The sequence below is a fragment of the Pteropus medius genome, unplaced genomic scaffold, assembly GCF_902729225.1.
Source record: "Pteropus medius unplaced genomic scaffold, Ma_sr-lr_union100, whole genome shotgun sequence".
Taxonomy (NCBI): Eukaryota; Metazoa; Chordata; class Mammalia; order Chiroptera; family Pteropodidae; genus Pteropus; species Pteropus medius.
Window position 1 is genome coordinate 12,113,683 of NW_024340699.1, and position 22,511 is coordinate 12,136,193.

The 22,511-nt window shown below is 50.1% G+C and overlaps 1 pseudogene; it reads left to right on the plus strand.

The window, feature by feature from the left end:
- Nucleotides 1–20,485: 20,485 nt before the first annotated feature.
- On the plus strand, nt 20,486–20,604 carry LOC120617110 (uncharacterized; annotated as a pseudogene).
- The last annotated feature ends 1,907 nt before the right edge of the window (nt 20,605–22,511 follow it).

Below are 22,511 nucleotides of genomic sequence, written 5' to 3' on the forward strand. Positions count from 1 at the left end.
TGTCTCATAATTTTAAAAAATTACAGCCGGTTGAAATTAGTATGGAAATAAGATCTGTATGTCAGGGGCGGGCACTTTATAGCTGGTTGTCTCCCTTTTGGTGATAATTTAAAACTGATCGGTTCTTAGATCCATTACTTCATGGGCGTTGTGACATAGTGACACCCTAATGATATCGTTCCCTAATCATTTCTTAGCCATAATCCTTCCTGAAAGAGAAACTTCTCTCAATCAACTATTTGGTTGCTCCGAGGCACAGATAGTACGTAAAGACAGGAGGAAAGTTTGATCCTTTCTCTTTAGTTATCATTTTTCAGAAGAACGAGTAGGTCTTACAGCCTTCTCCAAAGGTCAGTGGGGTCATGGCCTTAAACGTATTTTATGTCTTTCGATCCATTCCAGTTATTTTCTGATGCACATATGTATGGTCGGTCCCTCTTTGGCCAATGTGAGCATTTTTTAAGTTGGATCTTGTCTTTTTAAGATAATTTCAGTAATCTTTGAAAGTCTCCTGCTTTTTGGTAAAAGATGACCCAGTTGGTCTGGCACATTTCCTGCCTCAGACGTGGTCTCAGCCATTTCTCCAAAGGTGTCCTGGTCCCTTTTACTGGGGAAGGGAACTCAAGGTCACGGTCCGGGCATGAAGGTGCTTACGGCTGGGCACCGAGTATACGGAGACACGAGACTGACATGGCACCTGTCTCTGATGCTCCCTAATCAGACTTGGAAGACAAGAGTGGAGAACATAGTGAGAAGGGTTCAGTGTCAGGAAGGGCAAGTTCAGGGGGTCAGGTCAGTGCTGCGGCAGGACCTCGTTCAGGATGAGGGCTCAGGAGAGGCTTCTGGAGACAAATAGGGACTAGAAGAGAAGCGCTTCCTGCTTGGCCTGTATACAACTAGATATTGAGCTCTCAGGGGGAGAATTAAATGAGGTAGGCAGTGAAGCTGGTATGCAAAACGTAACAACTAGACACTAAACCTCTAGCCCTGGAATTCAAAACATCCAGCCGGTGGGAAGGGCTTTGTCCGGGTGGGCTAAATATCGGCACCTTTCAAATCAAGGCGGGCCGACTTTGTTCCCTAATAGCAATAATCAATTACATGTGCATTGTCTGATTGAATCTTCACAACAAGCCCCGGAGGGCAGGCCTTGTTTTACCCATTTAAGAGATGAGGAGTCTGAGGCTTAAGTGAGATGAAGGAATTTGCAAGGTGACCTAGGTAGTAATTAGTAGTAGTGATAGGATTCGAACCCAGCACTTCCTGAGGCCAGAGTCAAGCCTCCTAACCGCTCCACCTTGCTCCGCCACCTAGCGTTTACATGTACGTTTTAAGGCCCTTTTTAAAAAGCTTAAAAATCACTTCTCCCCCAGCTGAGAGCCTAACGCTCATCTTCTCAGTTCTCAGCGCTCCCTTGTTCCCTGCCCCCACGAGGCCCTGAAATTGCATCCCAGCCCTTAGAAATGCTATGTGACATGCAGCGAATCCTTTCACCTCTGTCCCTCCCTGAGCCTGTTTCCTCATCTGTGAAATGGGGATAATAATATCCATTGAGGACAGAATGATGTGATATAGATAAAGCATTTAATGCAGTGAATACTCAATACACAGCAGTCGTTATCGAAAATAATGAACCAATTACTAACACGTAAATACATCATCCGGTGGTCATTACGACTTGAAAGGTAGGTCTATCTTTACCCCATGTTATAGAGGAGGAAACTGAGATGCAGTAAGGGGACCTCCTGTGTCAAAGGCCACAGAGTAAATAGTGGCACGGGCATTGGAACCCAGACCGAGCCCTTGGGTTTGAGTAAGCATGCTCTGGCGCTTTAATAAGGAGTCTTGTCCAGCAGGGACCTGCCATTTCAGCCCACCATGCTGGAAAAAAAAAAAAAAGGGAGGTTTGCCCAGAGACGAAGGTACGTGCTTCGAGAGACCTGCCACACGTGGACCCGGGTGACTCGCCTCGCAAGCAGCCGACTACAGTCCATTCTGCAGACCCCAGCGGCCTGGAGTGGAGGCGGTGCTCTGCGTGACACGGAGGCGCGGGGTGGTACTAAGTTACTCAGTAACGACTGCCTCGTCCATGGCTTTTCCTTCCTACGGAGCTCAAAATGAAAACATGGGCAACCGCCAGAGCTGGCCCTGGGAGAAGGGTGGATTTTAAAAATTAACTTTGCATGCAAAACTCTGGGCAAAGCCGCAGATTTTAACCGCATCGGGAGAGGCGGAGAGGGAGGGCCGCGTGGAGACGAGGGGGCAGGGCGGGCGTTTCGGAGGCAGCTGTCTGTCAGCTAAGCCCCCTCCCCGCCGCCTTTTTTTTTTTTTTTTTGCTTGTTTTTTTTGGTTGTTTTCACAGCTCCATTTCTTCAATCCTCTGTTATGAAGAACATAGGTTTGAGTCCGCAGGAACAAATTCTTTTGGCTCTTTAAGGAAAATATTTGAAGGGGGGTTTTATTAGGCTGCATTACTGGATAAATGATACAACATGCTTTCCGGCATGAATCATCCGAGCAGGGTGACAAAAAAGAAGCTTAAAAAACTAGGCAGAGCCAAAATATTGGCAGGCCTCAGCCACCCAGGCCATATTTCAGATTTCATCTTCTTTAAACCACCCCCTCAAAAAAAAAAATTAAATTAAAATTTAATCTCGCGGTGACAATTCCCAGGGAGGAAGGAGGGCTGCAGTATTTTGTCTACGACCCCTCCCGCCCCCTCGGAATCGGACTCCCGACGATCAGAGATGGAGAAGCCCCCGAGGGTCACCTCGGCTGGCCCCTGGGCTTCCTCCCCCTGCCCGGGCAGTGTCCCCTGCCGCGCGCTCGCTGGGCGGAGGAGCGGGTTGGGCTTTGATTAGCAACACATGCGGGGGCCACCGCGCACGGGGACAGCCGGCAGCTCCGAGCCAAAATGGATGGCCCTCGGGCTGCGAGGCCACGGCGACAAATGCGCGCGGCGTTCTCAGGTGGACAAACGCGGGCCTCTGCGGCGGGCTCGGGTTCCCAGGCGCCCTTGACCGCGGGGCGCGGGCGGGAGCGGACCCCGAGTCAATTACTGTACGTCTGCACTGTACAGAGGGTCAGCCGGGGCGCGGGGCCGCCGCGCAGCGCACAAAAGCTCCGTGTCCTCTGAATGAGGGCGCAGTGCAGCCGCGGCGCCCGTGAAGAGCCGTGACTTAATTCTCTCCCTTTCAGCGGTGCTCAGACTGTGACATCCACACAATCGCGCCCTTCTCTCTAAAGGGAGGGAGGAGAGGGGCCGCGGCCGCGCGCCCCGCCATCAGCTGGGCGCAGGGAGGGAGAGGTCACTCTGGGGACAAGGGCGTTGCGGCCCCGGGGCGGCCTGGCAGCCGCGTCTCCTGAGCCCGGGCGGCCGCGCCCCTTCTCCCGCTGCCTTTCACGACCTTCTGTGTTAGCGCGCCCTGGCCTGGGCGTCGGGCCTGCCAGGGGCCCCGGGCCCAGCGTCCCCTCTGCTGGCCAGCACGCTCGCTCCAGCGACGGCCATTCGCGGGAGCGGGAGGACAGGCCGCGGGCGCAGCTGTCCCCAGGCTCCACCGGCTTGTGAGTTTCTCCCTAATAATCAAAACAAGAAGAGAGGAAGAAATACGGAAACCAAGTAAAACCCACACCACTGTATTTAAAATATCGGCATCGAAAAGGTGTTCTTTAAAAAATGATCTGTGCTATTCTTTTTTAAAATGCAAGCACAGCGCCTATGAATCGCAAGATGATTACAGGATTTAGAATATATATATATATAATCAATTTCATTGTGCATCCCGGGTGCCCGCCCAGCAAACGCGACCCAGGTTCGAAGCTGGGTGATGAACCCCACGCGTCCCTTTTCGGTATCTCTACAAGTGATGGTTGTCACCTCACTTGGGGAGACCATCACAAGGGTAAAATGGATCTTGGGACAAACACCTCCCAGCCTCTCCTCCGGTCACGAGGCTCAGACGTGGCGTTCATTCTCTGTAAGTACCCAACTCAGCTTCCAGCGATGTAAGCCCGGTGGGATCTTAGCAGGTGGCCTGGTGGCCTGCCCAGTGCCACGACTCCCCTCTGATTCCCTCCTCCCCTCCCTTCCGGTCGGCAAAGCTGGGCACAGAGTACAAGGACCAAGGAGCCACCCCCGGGCCTGTATTCTTAACACCTGGGGGGAATGGAACGCACCGTTTTTAGCTTAGTTTCGGGAATGAGGGGCAAAGGTGCACCCACTTCCGTGTCCCCACTAACATCCCTCCCCTTGGAAGAGGAAGGGAGAGGACATTGATCAAGGACACCTGCCACCTTTTGTTGAGTACCTGCTACGCACCAGGCACCTGCTAGGAATTTAGCATAGATTGTATTTCGAGGATCACGAGCCCCCAGGGACTGGACACTATTGGGCAGGAAAGAGGTACAGGATCCCTAAAAATCACAGGCAATAAATGGGGGTAAGTTTGAGCGCCTGTGGGAATGATTTCCAAGTTCTTACCATTCATGCCTGTGACCCCCTCTTCATCCCCTACAAGGCAGGGCTGGGCCCATTACACACTTTGTGTCACTCGATCCCCCACAAAATCCTCGGAAATAAATGTTTTTCTCATTCCTCTTCTCCCCATTTAACAGATAAAGAAATTGAAGCTCGTGGGTGTTAATTACACAACTCAATGACATCCAGTAAGTGGCAGGACCAAAGCCAACGCTCTTTGCTCTGTGTGTGGGGGTGGGGGAGGGCGAGAGGGAGCAAATGGGGCAAATGGGAGGGGCTCATTAGAATTATATAGAGAACTTCTTTATGGCATGGAAGTCCAGCCCCATCCCGAAAAATTCTGATTGAAAAGAATGTACAAATTACCTTCAGTCCCATCATCCAGGAAGCTTCTGTTAACAGTTCAATGTGTGTCCTCCCCATTTGATGAAGACTGTGGGTGCTGGAGCCCTGACTGTCCGGGTCCAAGTCCTGCTTGCTTGCCTTCCTTCCTCCCTCCCTCCTTTCTGTCCTTCCTTCAGCCTATTCTTCCTTCCTTCCTTCCTTCCTTCCTTCCTTTCTTCCTTCCTTTCTTCCCTCCTCCCTCCCTCCTCTCTCTCTCTCTCCTCCCTCCCTCCCTCCTTCCTTCCTTCCTCTTCCTTCCTTCTCTCTCACTTTTTCTTGCTTTTTTTCTACCTATTTTCCCATATACATATTCCTGCTATAAAAACAACCTTGAGAAGGTTCTTTTTTCTTTGAAATTGAGGGAAAATTCACAAAAGATACAATGATACAATTAACCATTTTGAAGTATACGATTCAGTGGTATTCAGCTCATTATAGTGCTGTGTAGCCATTGCCTCTACCTGCTTCCCAAACATCTTCATCACCTGAACAGGAAGCTCTGCACCACTAGCGGTCACTGTCCACCCCCCACCCCCAGCCCCTGGCAACCCCTAACCTGTTTGTTCCTCTACGGATTTACCTGTGCTGGATATTTCACATGCATGGAATCATATAATATGTGATCTTTTGTGTCTGGCTGCTTTCACTTAGCATCAGATTTTCGAGGTTTCTCTAGCGTGTGTCAGAATTTCATTCCCTTTTGGGGCTGGATAATATTCCTGGTATAGATACACATTTTGTTTGTCCGTTTATCAGTTGATGGACATTTGGGTTGTTTCTACGTGTTGGCTATTGTGTAGAGTGCCGCTATGAACATTTTCGTACCAATTTTTGTTTGAATACCTGATCTGAATTCTCTCGGATTTATACTTGGGAGTGGAACTGCTGGATCATATGGTAGTTCTATGTTTAACTTTTGAGAAACTGCCTGTTTCCCACAGCGTTGCACGGTATTGTATTTCTACCAGCAATATTTGGGAATTCCAATTATTTCCACATTCTTGCCACCACTTATTTTCTGGTTTTATTTTATTTTTAAAAACTGAAAATTTATTATTATTATTGCCATCCTCTTGGGTGGAAAGTGGTGTCTCATCGTGGTTTTGATCTGCATTTCTCTAATAACTAATGATCACACATCTTTTCACGTGGTTTTTGGCCATTCATGCATCTTCTTTGGAGAAATGGCTATTCGAGTTCTTTACCCATTTAAAAATGTGGGTGGTTTTGTTGTTCTTGAGTCATAAGAGTTTTTTTATATATTCTGGATACAAGGCCCATATCAGATATACGTGGTTTAAAAATATTTTCTCCCATTCTTGGGCAGGTTCTTAACCTTGCTGTCTTTCAATATTCTCGTCTAAAAGGTAGCCATAATCTACCTTGTAGGACCATCCTGAAGACTAAACGGAACGATTATAGTCCTGGCATCAGGCCTGGTGTATATAAGTGCTCAAGAAATGTTACTTGTGAATTCGTAGGCATCATTCTTATAGAAAGTCTCCTATTGGGCTCTTAGTTTTTTATTTAAGGTTATATTAGGGCACGTCCCCATGGCACCCCATATTCTTTGACAATATGATGATTTTTAATGATGGTCCAATAGTCCGTCATTAGAACGAGGCTTAACTTATTTAAATGACCCCCTATCGGTGGGGGTTTAGCCTGTCCTTCCCCTACCAATTTAAATCCTTTGAATTTTGTCCAGTTATTAGTGTTTCATATATATATATATATATATATTTTCCCCCCCAAATGGATGACAGGCTCGGTAAGTAACACGACAAAATTAGTTAGCTAATGATTTAAAACATAAAACAGTGAGCACCTTTGATGAGAAAACTTTTTCAAATACTTCGACATTTTCCATGTACAGATTCTCTCTCTCACACACACACACACACACACACACACACACACACACACACACACACACACACACACACACACACACGTGGTAGGTAGCCAGCCTCCAAGACTCTGCCCATGCTGATTCTGCCCCTTGGCGTTCAGACCCGCGCTTTGAGTGCTGATTGAACTCAGGGTTGTTTCTAATGACGTGAGTACAGCGGAAATGGGGGGCCATAAAAGCCGGGGTGGTATTACTGTCTTTCTGTTTTCCTCTTACGCATCACTAGCTCTGAGGAGAGCCATGTCAGCAGCAGCCTTAGGGAGGCCAGTGCACGTGGCTGGGAACTGAAGCTTCCTGCTGACAGTCATGTGAGTGACCTTGGCAGTGCACCCACCAGCCAAGCCCCCGGTCAAGACTTGAGGGTCTACGGCCTCGGCCAACGGCTTGACTGCAACCTGACAAGAGACCCCGAGCCAAGACACTTTGGATTCTTAACTTTTAGAAACTGTGTGAGGTAATAACTATTTGTTGTTATAAGCTGCTGAATATTGGGGTGATTTGCGATAACTCAATAGATAACTAACATATACAATGCACGTGGACAGACTTGCTCCAGATAAAGAAATGTGCCCTGGAAACCCATGTATGCACACACGTCTGTATCTATAGTTTGGTGGCCAAAAGTCTCCGATGCTTGCTCGTGGATCCAGTGCCTAGAAAAGATGGAAGCATGACGTGTCTGTGTAGTCACTGCTTTCCAACACATGGACGGCGGTATGGTAAGACATGTCGCTCACATTCACACGTTCGAGGACCTCAGCACTGTCATCGTGCCTTGGTTGTGCAGCAGGCGTCACTCCATTCTGTGGATCCATTCCCAGAACGTTGCATGAGTGACTAACGGCTTTTTGTAAACTGAATCATGCTTACAGTTCTCTAGGATTGCTAACTCAGAGGAGTCTCTCTTGCACCTGGAATAAATTTGGTAAAATAAGGAGGCATTTCCTAACTCTTCAGAATCGGAATTTAATATATTCTGGTTTTTTTTTTCAAGTAGGGGACATCTGCTTTATTCCTATTGCCGTGATTATTAGCATTAGCATGACTATAATGAACAAAATTCATAGGCTGCAATCAGATTTCCATAAACGGGGAGTTCTAATACGAGTCAAAAGGGCATGGGCAGAAACAAGAATCTCCTATGACACCATGACATCACATGTCCTCCACCTGAGGAGGAATAATGCAGGCTGTCAGCAGGAAAATGACCTTAACCTTGAAAACAGAGGATTGTGGGGTCTGGCTGTAGGAGAGAACTTGGAATAGAACTATCTTGAACTGATTTTTCTACTGTGGGCAAGTGGCAGGACCTCCGAGATCATCACAGACGGGGTACTTCCATGGGGGAGACTTCCCATTATTAAAAAAAAAAAAAATATATATATATATATATATATATATATATATATATATATATATATATATATATATATATATCTCAAAGCAGGTTAACCAATATCATGCTTTAGCGGGTTTCACTCAGACATAACACAACGCACTGTAGCTGTAGTATTTACAAGGCAATTTCGGAATGTATAAAAGTTTATTCATAATATGCTATTTGGCTGGTGGGAACATATAAGGGACTTACAGATGTTTGATGCTTCGTGTGGCTGTGCACAGACCAGTGCTTCTCAGACTGACCTGGACTGCTTGCTGTAACACAGATGGCTGGGACCCACCCCGAGTTTCCGATTCAGTACTTCCAGGCTGGGGCCTGAGAACGGGTATTTCTAGCAAGTTCCCAGGCAATGCTGCTGCCGCTGGCCAGGATCGCACTGAGAGCCACTGGCTCAGACTGTCTCTGGAAGGTATCCTGGGAAACTCTCAGCAGAGTTTGCACAGGACGAATCAGGGGGCTGGAACTGGAAGGCATACTCCTGTCGCTATATACCCTTTCCGTGTAATGCTGAGTGTTGTATCCGCTGTGTGTGTCACATCCGTTCACGTGGTGTACCCTGACGTTGATGTCCCCAACACACGGGAGGAAGGTTGTCATTTTGTTGTTCCCTGAGAGGCAAACTCGTTTTGTGCTTAGGACTGGGGACTTCTCCCGTGGCTCAGGCACACTGTGATCTTGTCTAAGGTAAGCTGGTAGTTTTAAAATAGGTCCACAGATTCTTCTGTACTTCTCTCTTAGGGTGAGCTGCTCTGAGTGACTCCTTTTAACGAATACGATGTGACAGAAGTGTCCTTCTGTGACCTTTGAGATTAGGCCATAGAAGGCACTGTGGCTTCTTCCTTGGTCTCTCTCTTGGATCATCCAGCTGCCATGTCGTGAGGATGCTCAAGCATCCCTGTGGCGAGGCCCCGGTGGTACTGAACTGAGGCCTCCAGCCAATGGCCACGTGAGGGAGCCCAAGCGGGTACTCCAGCTGCAGCCCAGGGAACCTCAGCCCTGGCTAACATCTTAACTACAACCCTTTGAGAGACCCCCAGGCCCGAACCACTCAGCTTAGATGTTTCCAAGTTCTCGACCCACTGAAACTCCGAGATGATAAATGAAAGTGGTTTAAGCCACTAAGTTTTGGGGTAATTTTAAACACAGTCACAGATAACAAACATAGGATTTGGACCTTTCTAAACTTCAGCTTCTTCCTGCATAAAATAGGCTAATATGGGTGTTGACCCCACAGGGTTTTATGAGGTTTAACTGAAGGGCCCTTGGCACAAGGAAGCGCCCAGCAGTGGGTAGTTCTCGTCATTGATGCCCGTTCGCATTTCCGATCAGTGAGTTTCCCCAGGGGCTGGTTCCTTCCTCAGCGGGCAGGCCTCATCCAAGGCAGTGCACAGGGAGCCGCACACTTGTCACCATCCTGTGGCCATTGGCCTCTGAACTCTGTCCCTTTCTCTCTTCATCCTCAGCTACTCTGAGCCAAGAAGATCCATTCTGAGCAACCTCGTAGAGACAGCCAGTCAGTTCTCTGTCACAAGCCGGGAGACCCGGTACTGAGGCGCCTCCCTGGAGCCTGGAGGAGGAGAAAACTCACTTTCTTCCCCCTCACTGCTCCGTAATTGTCCCACCACTGCATAAGTCCACTTTGTCCTCGTGAGTTTTCCCGATAGGATTTTAAAATCAGGGCTTTGAGAATCAGGCTGGATTTTAATGGCTATTTTAACTGTCAGAGCCTTAGAAAGTCTTAGCCCGTCTGCTTCTTATAGCTATGGCTTAGGTTCAAACGATCCCCATAAGGAATTTATTTTCAGTTTAATAGTCTACCCCAGGTCTGACTTTCTAAGTCATTTCTTTGCCAGATACAGAAACGGTGTCAAGAATCTGACGAAGCTGAAAGATGCTGGTCTGCGGATGCTTTGCCTTGAGATAAACGGCCGGGAGGGAAGTGGTCAGCTTGGGGAGCACCCACAGGGTGTTTTCAGATGCGGGGCCAACGGGACAAAAGTCCTGGTACCAGGGACCACGAATATGGGTACAGAACTGGACTCAGACCCGATGTCCGGCAGAGAGCCGAAACTGAACTTGAGCGCAGCGGCCCAGCCTCGGACGCTCCCTGGACCCCCGAGTCTGCAAACGGCTCCACTGGGTGGTGGGGACAGAGGGTGAGCAAGGAGGGGTTTAAGACACTCTCCTTCCAGAAGAAATGGCAGTAAACTCAGGCCTGTAAGAGTTGGAGCACAGCGAGGGAGCTTACAAGCAGGAAAATGAAGACGGGGTTTTGTTAGTTAAGACTATTTTTTTTTAAAAAAAGTGGCAGAAACCCAATTTATATTAATTTAAACAGAAAAGAAAATGTATTGAACGGAAATAAAAAAATTTACACTAGAGACGGCCTTCAGGCTTGGCTTGATCCAGGTGCTTAGGTCCTGACAGCAGGATGCCGTTACCTCAATTCTCAGGCCCGATTCCCTTTGCTTTGTCCTCTTTGTCAGGCGGGTTCTTTCTGGGTGCTGACAAAATGGGGTGCGATGGCTCCAGGCTTCCATGCTGCTATCTGAGCAACACCCCAGGAAAAGAAAGGGCCCTTTTCTTAATGTTCCAGCTAAAGTCATAAGTCTGATCCCCATTCTTCCTGGCGGGGGTCTCCTGCCGATCCTGGAACTGTGGCTGGTCTGGGTCACGGTGGGGGTCGGGGGAGGGCTGCCCCACCAAGTGCCTCACGGCCTGAGAGGGAGAGACGGGTGGTTCCCCAAAGGGGAATGGACATTGGGTGGCAGCACACGCCCACCCCAGTTTGCTGACAGCTCCCTCGGAGAAGGCAGGGGGCCGCCTTGGCTTAAAGTGCCCACAATAGGGCAGTTTTGCCTGCTGAGGAAAATAAAATAGGTTTTATGTTTGTTTGTTTGATTGTTTTTAATTTGGAGACAAATTTCCTAACGGGCAAGCGATTAGATAGCTTTGCCTGTCTCCTCAGGGTCTCCTCACTGTCCAGACCTGGATTCCTTCCTTTCAGACCACTTTTCCGGTATTTTCTTCTGACCGTGCCATGATGGAGACAGCCCGTGTTATGCTGGGCGTGCCACATCCTCTTTCTGAGTCTCAGTTTCTTCCGATGGAAAAACGAGACAAGAACCGTCCCACGGGGCTTCCTTCAAAGGTCGAATGAAAAAATAAATCGATACCAGTAACAAGTATTTAGTGCCGCACTGACTGTGCGCCAGGCCCTGGGCAGAGGACCGTGTCCTGAGCTGGGAATTATTGTTGCTACCCATTGTACGCACGAGGCATTGAGGTACAGAGAGGTTAAGCGATTTCCCTGGGGTCACACAGCTCCTGGGTGGGGATTCGGACTCCTGCTGTCTGCCTATGGGGCTGGAGCTCCCAGCCACGACTCAGCCCTGCTTGTCAGCAGGAGGTTAAGGTGCCTGCGTGTGAATATTTGGCATGCGGGGCTTCTCGGCCTGGTATGTACGAGCTCCCATCCCCCACGCAGGGTACGTGAACTTGCACAGGGAGAATTAAAACCTTCATGTTCACTGACCTGGACCTGAAATGCAGCGTTTCCTTTCCTGGTGAACGGAGGCCACACACCAAAAGCTCGACGATGATCCTGACACCCAGAGTGTCACGGGTCGTTCCCTGTCACATTCCACTCACTGATACTTCGTAAGATCATTTGTGCTCATCACTACTTTCAATCACGTTGGACATTGCGTCTTGTTATTTCATGTCATAATGAAGAGAGCACATAGTTGATTGCAAATTAACAAAAATATTTTTACCACTGGATTCTAGTTGGTTTCCTTTGTAATTCAGAGTATTTTATGCCTTTCAAACCATAGATTTTTGGTCTGGGGTCCAGTCCAAGGCACAAGAACTCCAGGCGAGGGGTGAGGAAGGGTCTAGGTTTGTAGGGCAGGTTCACCCCCAACTGTTTTAACCGAAGGTGGCCCCAGGGGGCATTAGCCCCAGGCAGGGGCAGGGCTGGAGAGCCCCTCACAGGGCAGGGCCGTCATCCTGCTGACTGACTCACCCCCAGCTGTGAATTCCCAAAGGAGCGGAGTGGCCTCTGACGTAATGGCTCCAGTGACACAGGTTTTCCCAGCGCCTCAGGCCAGCGGCTGAGCCAAGGGCCATCCTTGGAGCACCCACGGCACCATCCCTGGGGAGTGGGCAGCTTGTGAGTCCGACAGGCACGGGGTCCCGCCTCGGAGGCCCCATCTGAGAAGTGCGCACGTGATTGCTACCCCCAGGGCTGGTCGGGACTGTGTCCAGTAAGGAATTTAAAGTCCTCCCTCTGTAAACTGTAAAGTCTGCCTGCGTGCTGGCGATGGATTTGTTCCTGTCTTCAGCAGGTGAGGAAGGACACCTGCTTATGAAGGTCGTGGAAGGATGGGGGCGGGGCTAACAGGTGCCACTTGTCCCTGCCCTCCAGTGTGTCTGGCTACGCCTGCTCAGTACCACGGAGCATGCGGGGATGGGAAGTTTAGATTCTTGCACCTTCTCTACTTGCGATGTCTCGGATGCCTGTTCACGTCCATAGGAGCTCTGTGCATAAGCAGGTATGTATATATGTCCCCAAAGTCCCATATTTCTGAGGGGAAGGGAATCAGATGCGTAGGACAGAGCTGTCGTTAGTTGTTTAATTGACAAACAGCTGGAAAATGAGGAACACCGGAGACTATCGGGCAGAATGTGTGACAGCCTTCTCTAATATTTACATTAGACCCCCGAAAGTTTTCTCTGAACCAAGCGTAGAGGGTGCACTGCTTAAGCATGACTCCGGAAAGTAAAAGTGGCACACACACACACACACACACACGCGCACGCGCACACACGTACGCGTACGCACGTGTACACACGCATTCGGATTTAATCCGAACAGACGCGCTTCTGTTCATTTATAGTCTTTTCCTGGTACTGTCAACCCCGCGCGAAGTAGGAATCTGTCCACGGTCGCCTCCCTTGCTTTCCCGGACTGAGGCTCGAACTCCAGGCGCATCAGATACGGGATGTTTGTTCTTGAGCAAGTCACTTCGCATCTCTGGGTTTCAGATGGCTCCTCCAAAATGGGGATGATGACGGCACCTGCTCGCAGGGTATCTGCGACAGTCAAACGGGATGGCTCAGAAGACAGGCTTGGCACGCGCCCCGGCAATGAGGCGGAGCCGGTGGCTGCTGTCTGTCCCCGCATGGGCAAGGGCGCAGTGTGCTGAAGGCTGAGCGTTGCCACAGACAGTGTGCTGGGGGCCGTGGGGACACCGGAGACAGCATGACTTTGTACAGTTCGGAAGCCGAGGGGCAGACGGACGGGGTGACTCGCCCGAGACGCTGGGCTGTCCGACCTTTCCCATTTTACACCCTTCACACCGGTCACAGGTCCCCTGGGCTCAGAGGAGAGGTACGACTAACGGTTATTCGTGACAGTGACGGCAAGAACTTATTCGTGCACGTCTTCATGACCGCAGGCGAGGCTGGTCCCGTATCACCCATAGCGCAGATGAGGAGGCCTGAGGGCCGGGAGGGGGCCCCCAGCGTAGCATGCGTAAGGGGCAGGGTGGGCACCCCGCTGTGTACACAGTCCCCAGAGTCCCCTGTCACCACTACTTTATACTGTCTCCAAAGCAGGAGATTGAGAGTTTCTTTCTCCGGGTTAGTCTGAAAACACAGAGTCCCTTTCTACCTCCATTTTGGGTTTAAAAGAGCTCACTTCAAACTTGACGTTTGTCAAACTGGGGTCAGTGTCGTGGCACCATCCCTCACTGCGGTGTGGCCTTTGGCCAGACCCTTCGGCTTTCCGAGCTCGGTTCCCTCTGCCGTGAAACAGGGCTGGGGACACGATGATCGTGAGCTTGCTGCAGAGTTCCCGGAGGATGTCTGGGAAGAGGCTCGCGTGGGTCAGGATCTCGCAGGGCTCCCGTGAGCTGAGGGAGGGCCAGCCTCGGCTTCCCCTGCTCTCACGTGGTGGTGGGACCGGAACAGTCAGTGTGTGCAGGTGAGACAAGCTGACAGTGACCACCTGCCTGCTGCGCTTCCCACTGTCCTGGTGAGGAGCACACCCGAGGAGAAGGGGTGGCTGCGGGAACAGTGGCACCCAGCCCTCTGCCCGTAGCTGCCCGCCGCAGGCACATCTTGAACCTATTTAGACCCCGGCGTGGAGCCCCGCCTGTCACACACAGCGCTCTGGCCTCACAGGCTCGTTAGGGGTGGCATTCTTAATAAATCTGGAGCGGAGCTTCAACACCGGGAACTTTGTGCTCCAGGCGGACGGCTCCCCGTGTCACCTCGGGTCCCCTCCTGCAGCCTCTGAGTCTGACTGCTGCCCACACCCTCCGGCCTGCAGGGCACAGCATTTTATTTTTATTTATTTATTTCCACAGCGTTTGTTTCCTTTTGATCTGCTTTTACAACGCAGAGATGCTCATGCCAAAAGCCCCAGGCCTGGGTCCTGGGGGCGCACCCTCTGCAGACCTCAGCGTTTAGGACTGGGGCTTTGGAGACACTGGGAAGCTGGGGGCTTGGAGGGCTCCACAGGGCCTTTATTCCAGCCCAGCAGGTGTTCGTGGGAAACCTTAGTGCTGGGCTCCCTGAAAACTGGTTAAAAAGGACAAAGAAGTCATAGGCTCTGCCTCAGGGCACCTTCAGTCTGCAGACAAGATAGGAGATTAAATAGCATATTTCAACAAAATGCTCTAAGTGCAGAGATCTATCTGTCCATCCATCCATCCATCCATCCATCCATCCATCCATCCATCATCCATTCTGATAGTCGCAGTCCATCGTCCATTCATCCATCCAGGTCCGTCCGTCCATCCATCCATCCAAAACCACATCCATCTATCCCAATTCTGTTAAGTCTTATGTCCATCCCACTATTAAATCGTCCCTAACGTCCATCCGTCTGTCCATTTCATCCATCCGTCTGTCTATTCATCCATCTAGATAAATCCCGTTCATCCATTAAATACTGTCCATCTAGAAGTAAATCCATTAAATAAAAGATGCTGACTTCCATCCATCCAAATCGTCCATGCATGCATTGCATGCATCCATCCATCATCATCCATCCATCATCCAAATCCAAATCCCACTTACAGTCAAATATATAAAATTCTGTCCATCCATCCATCCATCCAAGTATCCATCCAAATCTAAATATGTCCATCCCTAAATCAGATGCAATAAAACCAACAAAAGCCGATCCATCCATGCATCCATCCATGCATCCATCCATCAAATCATCTGTCCATTCATCCATCCGTCCATCCATCCGTCCGTCTGTCCATTCATCCATCCGTCCGTCCCACAAATATTGAGGGCCTCCTCTTAGCTCCGTCTCTCCTTCACTGGAGACAAAATAGAGAACAAAATAGATGAGTCCCTGATCTTGCGACAGGTGATAGGCCAAGTAATTGAAAAAAAGTGTATTTAATATGCCAAGGGGTGATCAATGCTATGGAGAGAGAATCAAGCGGGATAAGGGGCTAGGGAGAAATAGCTGTGTGGAGAGGATCGTGTGTGGCTGTGCCTGTGTGTGGTGTGTGTGTGCGTGTGTGCGTGTGTGGTGAGTGGGCTTGTGTTTGTGTATAGAAGGCTTTTTTCCATCAGATCAGGAAGGCCACCCAGAGAAGGGAGACGGTCAACAAAGACCTACAGACGTGAGCCTCTTGAATGTTGGGGGCTGCGGGGGATGTTTTGAGGCAGAGGGAACAGCAAGTCAGATGCAGGATTCTCATTTTTCCAGACAAGTGGCAGCGGCAGAAGGCCACTTACACAGATGCCTTAAGATAGGGAACTAGAATGTCACAGCAAATAGGGTGAAACAGAGTGTGACTGGGACTTCATCTGGGAAAACGAGATGAAAAAGTCATGACAGGCGTTTTGATCTTATGTTCAACGAAACAGAGATGAGCACCCAGCTCGAGGCACGTGCTGTGACCTAAAGAATGATGCTGGAGTTTAGCATCCTGCAGGAGTCATCACACTGGACTCCCACAGCTCGTCACCATAGGGACGATGGTTTTGTAAAAATATTCGAGGATTCCATCCGTCTTCCTAAGCATCGTTTTCAATCTCTCACGATTGGTATGGCATTTATTTTCTTTTGAAGCGTTGCCATCTCGAGCGATCTTTCAGCCACCGTCAGCTGTTCTAACTCCGACGTGACCCCACCTGTTACATCCTCGCCAAGTGGCTGGGAACCAGTGCGACGTCTCTCTCTGACTTCCGGAAGCTCTGTGTCTTCTCTGTGTTGTATCCCTCGGTGACAGCACAGGATGGTCAGCAGAGATGACTCTGCAGGCACCGAGGGAGCTTGACTTACGTGGGAAGCCGTGTCTTAGCGTGACTCGGTTTAAGCGGCCAGCTCAGCAGTGGATATTTCTGTGTTCCGATGGCCTATGCTTCGCCCTGTGGGCTCTCGCCAGAGGGTCCGTGATAGCTCAGATGCCAGGAGGCCCCTGAGTGGCAACAGGGTGTGATTGGAGCTCAGAGGAAGAACATTTGTCTTTTTATTCGTCCCTGAAATGACGGTCTGATCATATAAACAAAAGGAATTAACTGACGCCCTGTTACTTATCAAGGACTTTACACATATGCTCTAACTGAATTCACCACCGTTCTGTAAAACTGGTGATATTATGATCACCTTGGCACAGGTTAAGAGAGGTTGAAAATTGAAATGACTGCTCAAGTGCTGGTGGCTTTAGACTTGAACTCAGACTCCGGCACTCCCAAAGCATGCCCCCTTTTCTTCTCTCTCTCTCTAAATTTTTTTTTTTTCAGATGAGCCCTGAGCTCTATTTGTAAACGGGATGGCTCCGCTGGATAAATCTCAGAAACTGAAGCTGCCTAAGGTAATTTTCCTCTGACGGTCGATGAAAAACATTCCTGGAGATGATCGAGCTACGTCCTGAGTGCGTTCTCAGTACCAGATGTGGTGCTTCTGCTGAATGAGCGCTCTCTGATGCATCTTCAGGTAACTGGGAAGCAGGTATTCTGAGCTCTAGTCTACTGATAAGGGCAAACCGCTTCGGAAAAGGTGGTCTGGTGGAGCCGGAATTCAAACCGCTTCGGAAAAGCTGGTCTGGTGGAGCCGGAATTCAAACCCAGGTTCAGGGGCTCTACCAGGGGCCCAGGGGTAAATGGCCGTCGTCAGACACCAGGGGTAGCAGAGAAATGGGGTTTTGACGTAATGCTCACGTGTCTCTTGGGGACTCTAGAGCATCTTCAATGGTTTGCAATGAAGGATGAATTCGTTCTGTTTGGGTTTTTCATTTCTAATCTATCGTGGACCAATACTTCTATGAGATACAGTAAAAATGAATTTCTAGGAAAGTGGTCATACAATGATTTCTGGGAAGATGCCGCAGCAACGTTAAGTGGCTGTTGGTGTTTCACACACTCCTGTCAACTCAGCAAGCTGGAGGACTGGGCAGGCGAAGGTACGGTGGACAGACAGACAAGCATTTGCAAGAACAGCGGGCCCAGGCCGGGAGGATGTGGCTTGGGGCTCTGGCGTGAGATCTCAGTCTTCCTTGCTTCCTCTTCAAAAGCGAAGGTTATTTTTCAAGGCTTCGGGGCTCCGATGATGGTTCCAGAGCTCTGTGTCGAGGGCCCTAAGGTGGAGGAAAAGGAAATGCAGATTTTCATCGACCCTGCCATCTCTTTACGGGAGTGAGGGTCCAGGCGAGACTTGGCGCGAGGCAGTTCATAATGGCGTGATTGTATTGATAGTGATGGAGTGAATAATAATAGCGATAATAAAAAGAGCCATTAGCATTTATTGCATACCTAATACGAGCCAGGTGCTGCAGTAGGCATGCCACGTAGGTTTATTACACGACCGTTACACAGTGGTGGGTGTGAAATCCCCATTTTATGATTACCGAGCGTGTAATTTATTTTTAACTGTCGGAGGAAGGAAGAGATGAACCTTACATCAGGGAAGTCAAAGAGAGGAATTGTCAAGAGTTGTAGGGGCTCGTGGACGAAGCTACAGAGCTGGAAGGGATGGAGGAGAAGCCGGGATCCACAGGGAACAAAACAGCAGGAAAAGGATGTGGCTAGACTGTGAGCTGGTCGTGGTAACCAGCTTCCAAAATGCCACCCCACCGCCAGTGAGCCTCGTCCTGTGCCACTCAGGACTTCCGCAGGCTCCTCCTGACTTTCCGTCAGAGCTGGTTCGCGTGACCAATAGAATACGGTGGAATGATGGCGTGTGACTCGTGAGGCTAGGCCATCAAAGGCCATGCGGGTGCTCCTTCGGTCACTTGGTTCCCTCACTCTGTGGGAAGTCAGCTGCCACGCTGCGCAGAGAGGCCTGATGGAGAACCACTGAGGCTTCCTACGGCCGGACAGCTGGGTGATGACTGCTGGCTGCGGACCGATCTTCCCGCTGTAGCCCAGCCTTCACATGCGGGTGGCCCCGGCTGACACCTGACCGCATCCTCACGAGTGAGCCCCAAGCCACGACCGCCCCGCCGAGCTGCTCTCAAATTTCTGACCTACCGAAATTGTGCAGTAATAAATAGGACTATTACTATTTGAAGTCACTAAGTGTTGGAGTAATTTGTTACGTGATATATAACTAATATCTTAGTTCTAGATGAATCTCAGGAAGACAGAGTTTGGCTGTTTTGTTTCTCCTGAGCGAGATTTGGTCCTTCTCTTTGAGCTGAGTGTGGATCCGTTAAAAAAAAAAAAAATGTTCCTTACTGTTTATCATCCCAACTGCCTTTGAATCTGGGTCCCCACCTGGAATGTGGGGCCCGGCGGTGAAACTACGACACTGACTTGGGTTTGGGCACAGGGCTCCGGGGCCAGGGGCCAGCCGGGGCGAACCCCAACGCTGCACGTATCAGGGCGAGGGCGCTCGGCTGGCGCTTCCTCGGTGGCTGAGGAGGGAGGGAGAGGAAGAGACATGAGTGGAAGAGAAAGGGAGAAGACACAAGGAGCTGGAGGGAGGCCGCCCCCCTCCTAGATTTTGGGGGAGCCTTCTGAACTCGGGGGCGGGCTTGTGTTCAGCGTTGTGCCCACAGGGCCCAGAGAGGCGACGCGTTCTGCGCTGTTGGAGGGTTAGCAAGGGAAGGGACGATGGCCCAGGGCTGGAGGCGGAGACTGGGGCGGGGCCTGGAACTTTCGTGGGGGGCGGAGCTCGGGGAGGGACGGGGAGGCTGGTGCATCGCTCCGCGGGGGAGGAGGGCCCAGCTCTGCGCATGCTCCGTGCAGGGAGCTGGTCTGAGGCCAGGCGTCAAGTCCCTCTTCTCCTGGAGCCGCCACCTTCGGGACTTCTGACGGTGGACTCGGTCCCCGTCAGTTCCTCTCCCACCCGATTCGTTCTTTCCTCGTATGTGACACACTTTTCTGTCCAAGAAGGCGCAGGCCCACACGGAGCTGCCGGCGAGCCGGGCTGGGGGCTCTAGGCCAACAGTCGTGGCCTCTGACGTGGATGGCGGATGCCGGAGACCAGGGCGTCCTCTATTGTCACTGTCACCTCCTTTCTCCCTTTCTCCCAACCCGGTGCTGGGCGGCCCAGAAAAGCCGCCGGTCCCCACGACTCCCCCGTGCGGCTGTTTAATATCAGACCACTGAAGTGAATAAAACTCACAAAAGTTTATGGTGCGTAAATCACCGTCACGTCCCACCTGGGCCTCTGCGCCGAAAGGCCTGATCCCCTCTTAAGATGTATAAGTGACAACAGCTTCTCTGTGGTGTCAGAAGCTTTTAGGGATTGTAGCAAAAGTGTGAGTGGCCAGGCAGGCCCGGCGGGCTCTCTCTCTCGGGGCTGGGCTTAGAAGCCTGCACGGGGCTTCACGGCGGCCTTAAGGGTTTCTCTGGGGGTCCAGCATCATGACTCGGCTGCAGTGGTGAACGTGGCTGGGAGACTCAGCGGCTCTCTCCCCGCTAACGGGAAAGCAGAGATCAAACCCGTTCTCCTGCGGAAGCAGAGTCTTCCTGCCTTCTACCACCTTCCATCCGGCCCTGGGTATCAGGGTCCCCCTTCCCCGCCCTGACCTATTTTTTCACACCTCCATGTTTTCTCATGATGAGTTTGCAGTGGAGGATGCCAGACCCCCGACCCCCGCTTCTACCCTCACCTTCCTGCACTTCCTAAGCAACAGTGCCCAGCGTAGCTGACGAATCGTCCCTCCGTGCGCCTCTGCCGAGTTTCCAAGGGCCTTCGTTCCTGCTGTAGCTGGCTCCCATCCACCTGCCGTATTAGTTTACAGAGCCCTCTCCCCTAAGAGCGTAAGCTCCAGAGATCAGAGATTATTATGCTTTATTCACAAGGCTGGCTAGAAATTACAGGCTAGTTGTCTACGGCCATGCCACCCTGAACAAGCCCGATCCCATCTGATCTCGAAAGCTAAGCAGAGTCGGGCCTGGTTAGTACTTGGATGGGAGACCACCTAGAAAGACCAGGTGCTGTAAGCATAAAAGATAAAAATTAAAAAAAAATAAGGGATTGTAAGCTGACAAGGTCCTTGCAATCTGTGAGGTCAACCAAAGGTTGCCTCGCCTAAAAACAAACAAAACAAAAAACAAATTATGGGCTAGCCCAGAAGCTCTAGATACATTATCTCATTATGCATCCATGACACAAGAACTGTCCCCACCAAGCCCTGGCTACCACGTCATTGTTCCCTCCATTTTACTAATGGGGAAACTGAGGTTCATCAGAGCTAGTGTCTGGTCCAAGGCTTCAGGTAGGCAGGGACCGGCTCAGCAGGTGAGCCCGGACTCAGCATTCAGAACTGAGGTATTTCGCCCTTAATCTGTATTATTCACCACGAATGGGTGTCAACCGGGAACGTGGAAAAGTTTTAGTTCTTGCTCACCCCAGCACTCCTGGAGCCTGAAGCAGTGAGGAGTCAGGTGGACAGTGATCTGAGGATTCAGAAAACGGTCCAGTTCTCAAAAAAAAATAAAAATAAAAAATAAAAAAAAATTTAAAAACAGCTACCGCATGATCCAGCAACTCCACTTCCGGGTATTTATCTGTAGAAAATGAATTCACAGTCTCGAAAAGACGGCTGCACCCCCCGTTCACTGCGGCATGACTTATAATAGTCAGGACCTGGGGACAGCCCACGTGTCCAGGGACGGATGGACGGATAAGGAAAACGTGGCACATAAGAAAGAAAAGAAGGAAATTACGACCTTTGTGACAACACGGTTGGATCTAGAGGGTATTAGGCTAAGTGAAACAAGTCAGACAGAGAAAGACAAATGCTGTACGATGTCACTTACGTGAGGAATCTAAGACGAAAAACAACTCTGAACTATACATACGGGAAACAGATTGGTGGTTGCCGGAGGTGGGGGTGGCGGCGGGGGCTGTAGGGAGTGGTTAGGGAAACGGGTAGATTTTTATTTTTTAGTTTAAATAAATTGAATTTTTAAAAAAGGCTCCAGCCTTCCTCCTCCACCTCCAAAAAAAGACTATTGCAAATCACTGAGAAAGAAGAGCATTTGGTCAAACATTTTTTTAAAAAGAACAAACAAAATTCCTTTTTAATGATTTAAGTCCCCACGACTATCTAAATTTCAAAAGCCCAGAACAAAACCTCCTTTATTTACATCCATTTGCAAGCATGGCCATGATTCCCCATTTAATTCCAAAGGCAAGGTGAATCCCTTTAAAAAATATTTAAAACGTCAAGATTTCCACAGGACCACGTGTCAGGCACATATCATGACCATTAATATAAATATAATCACAGTTATCTCATGCCTGTGCTAGATTTTTTTTTTGCCCTTTCAAGCTAGAATCCAAGTCAAAAGAAAATAGCATTTAAATGATATAGGATTCTGATCCAGGGGCAGCCCTGGGCTTCCTTTTCGGTCAGAGAGCGTGTTGCTATAACGCCAGCTGTCCTAGTGTGATCCCCTGAGAAGAAATGTTTGCCTGGCCCCATCTCACAGCCAGCAAAACGCTGTGATTGATGGAGTCAGTCTTTGTGAGCTGGACATTATACCTGTGTGCTCCACATCCCCCAGTGCGTGTCCATAGAGGCCGGCTGAACCTGGGAGGCAGCCCACGCCCTTTGGACCATCAGGTGGCTATTAAAATGACAAATCATGAAGGCAAAAACCAAGTTACAGCATCATGTATAAAATAGGAGCTCGTTGATTGAAAACAGGGTAAGACGAGGTCCTCCCCTTTCTCTCTCTCCACGCCCCACCCCACCTAATCTATATCTGCATCTGCATCTGCATCTGCATCTGCATCTGTATCTGCATCTGCATCTGCATCTGCATCTGCATCTGTATCTGCATCTGCATCTGCATCTGTATCTGCATCTGCATCTGCATCTGTATCTGCATCTGCATCTGCATCT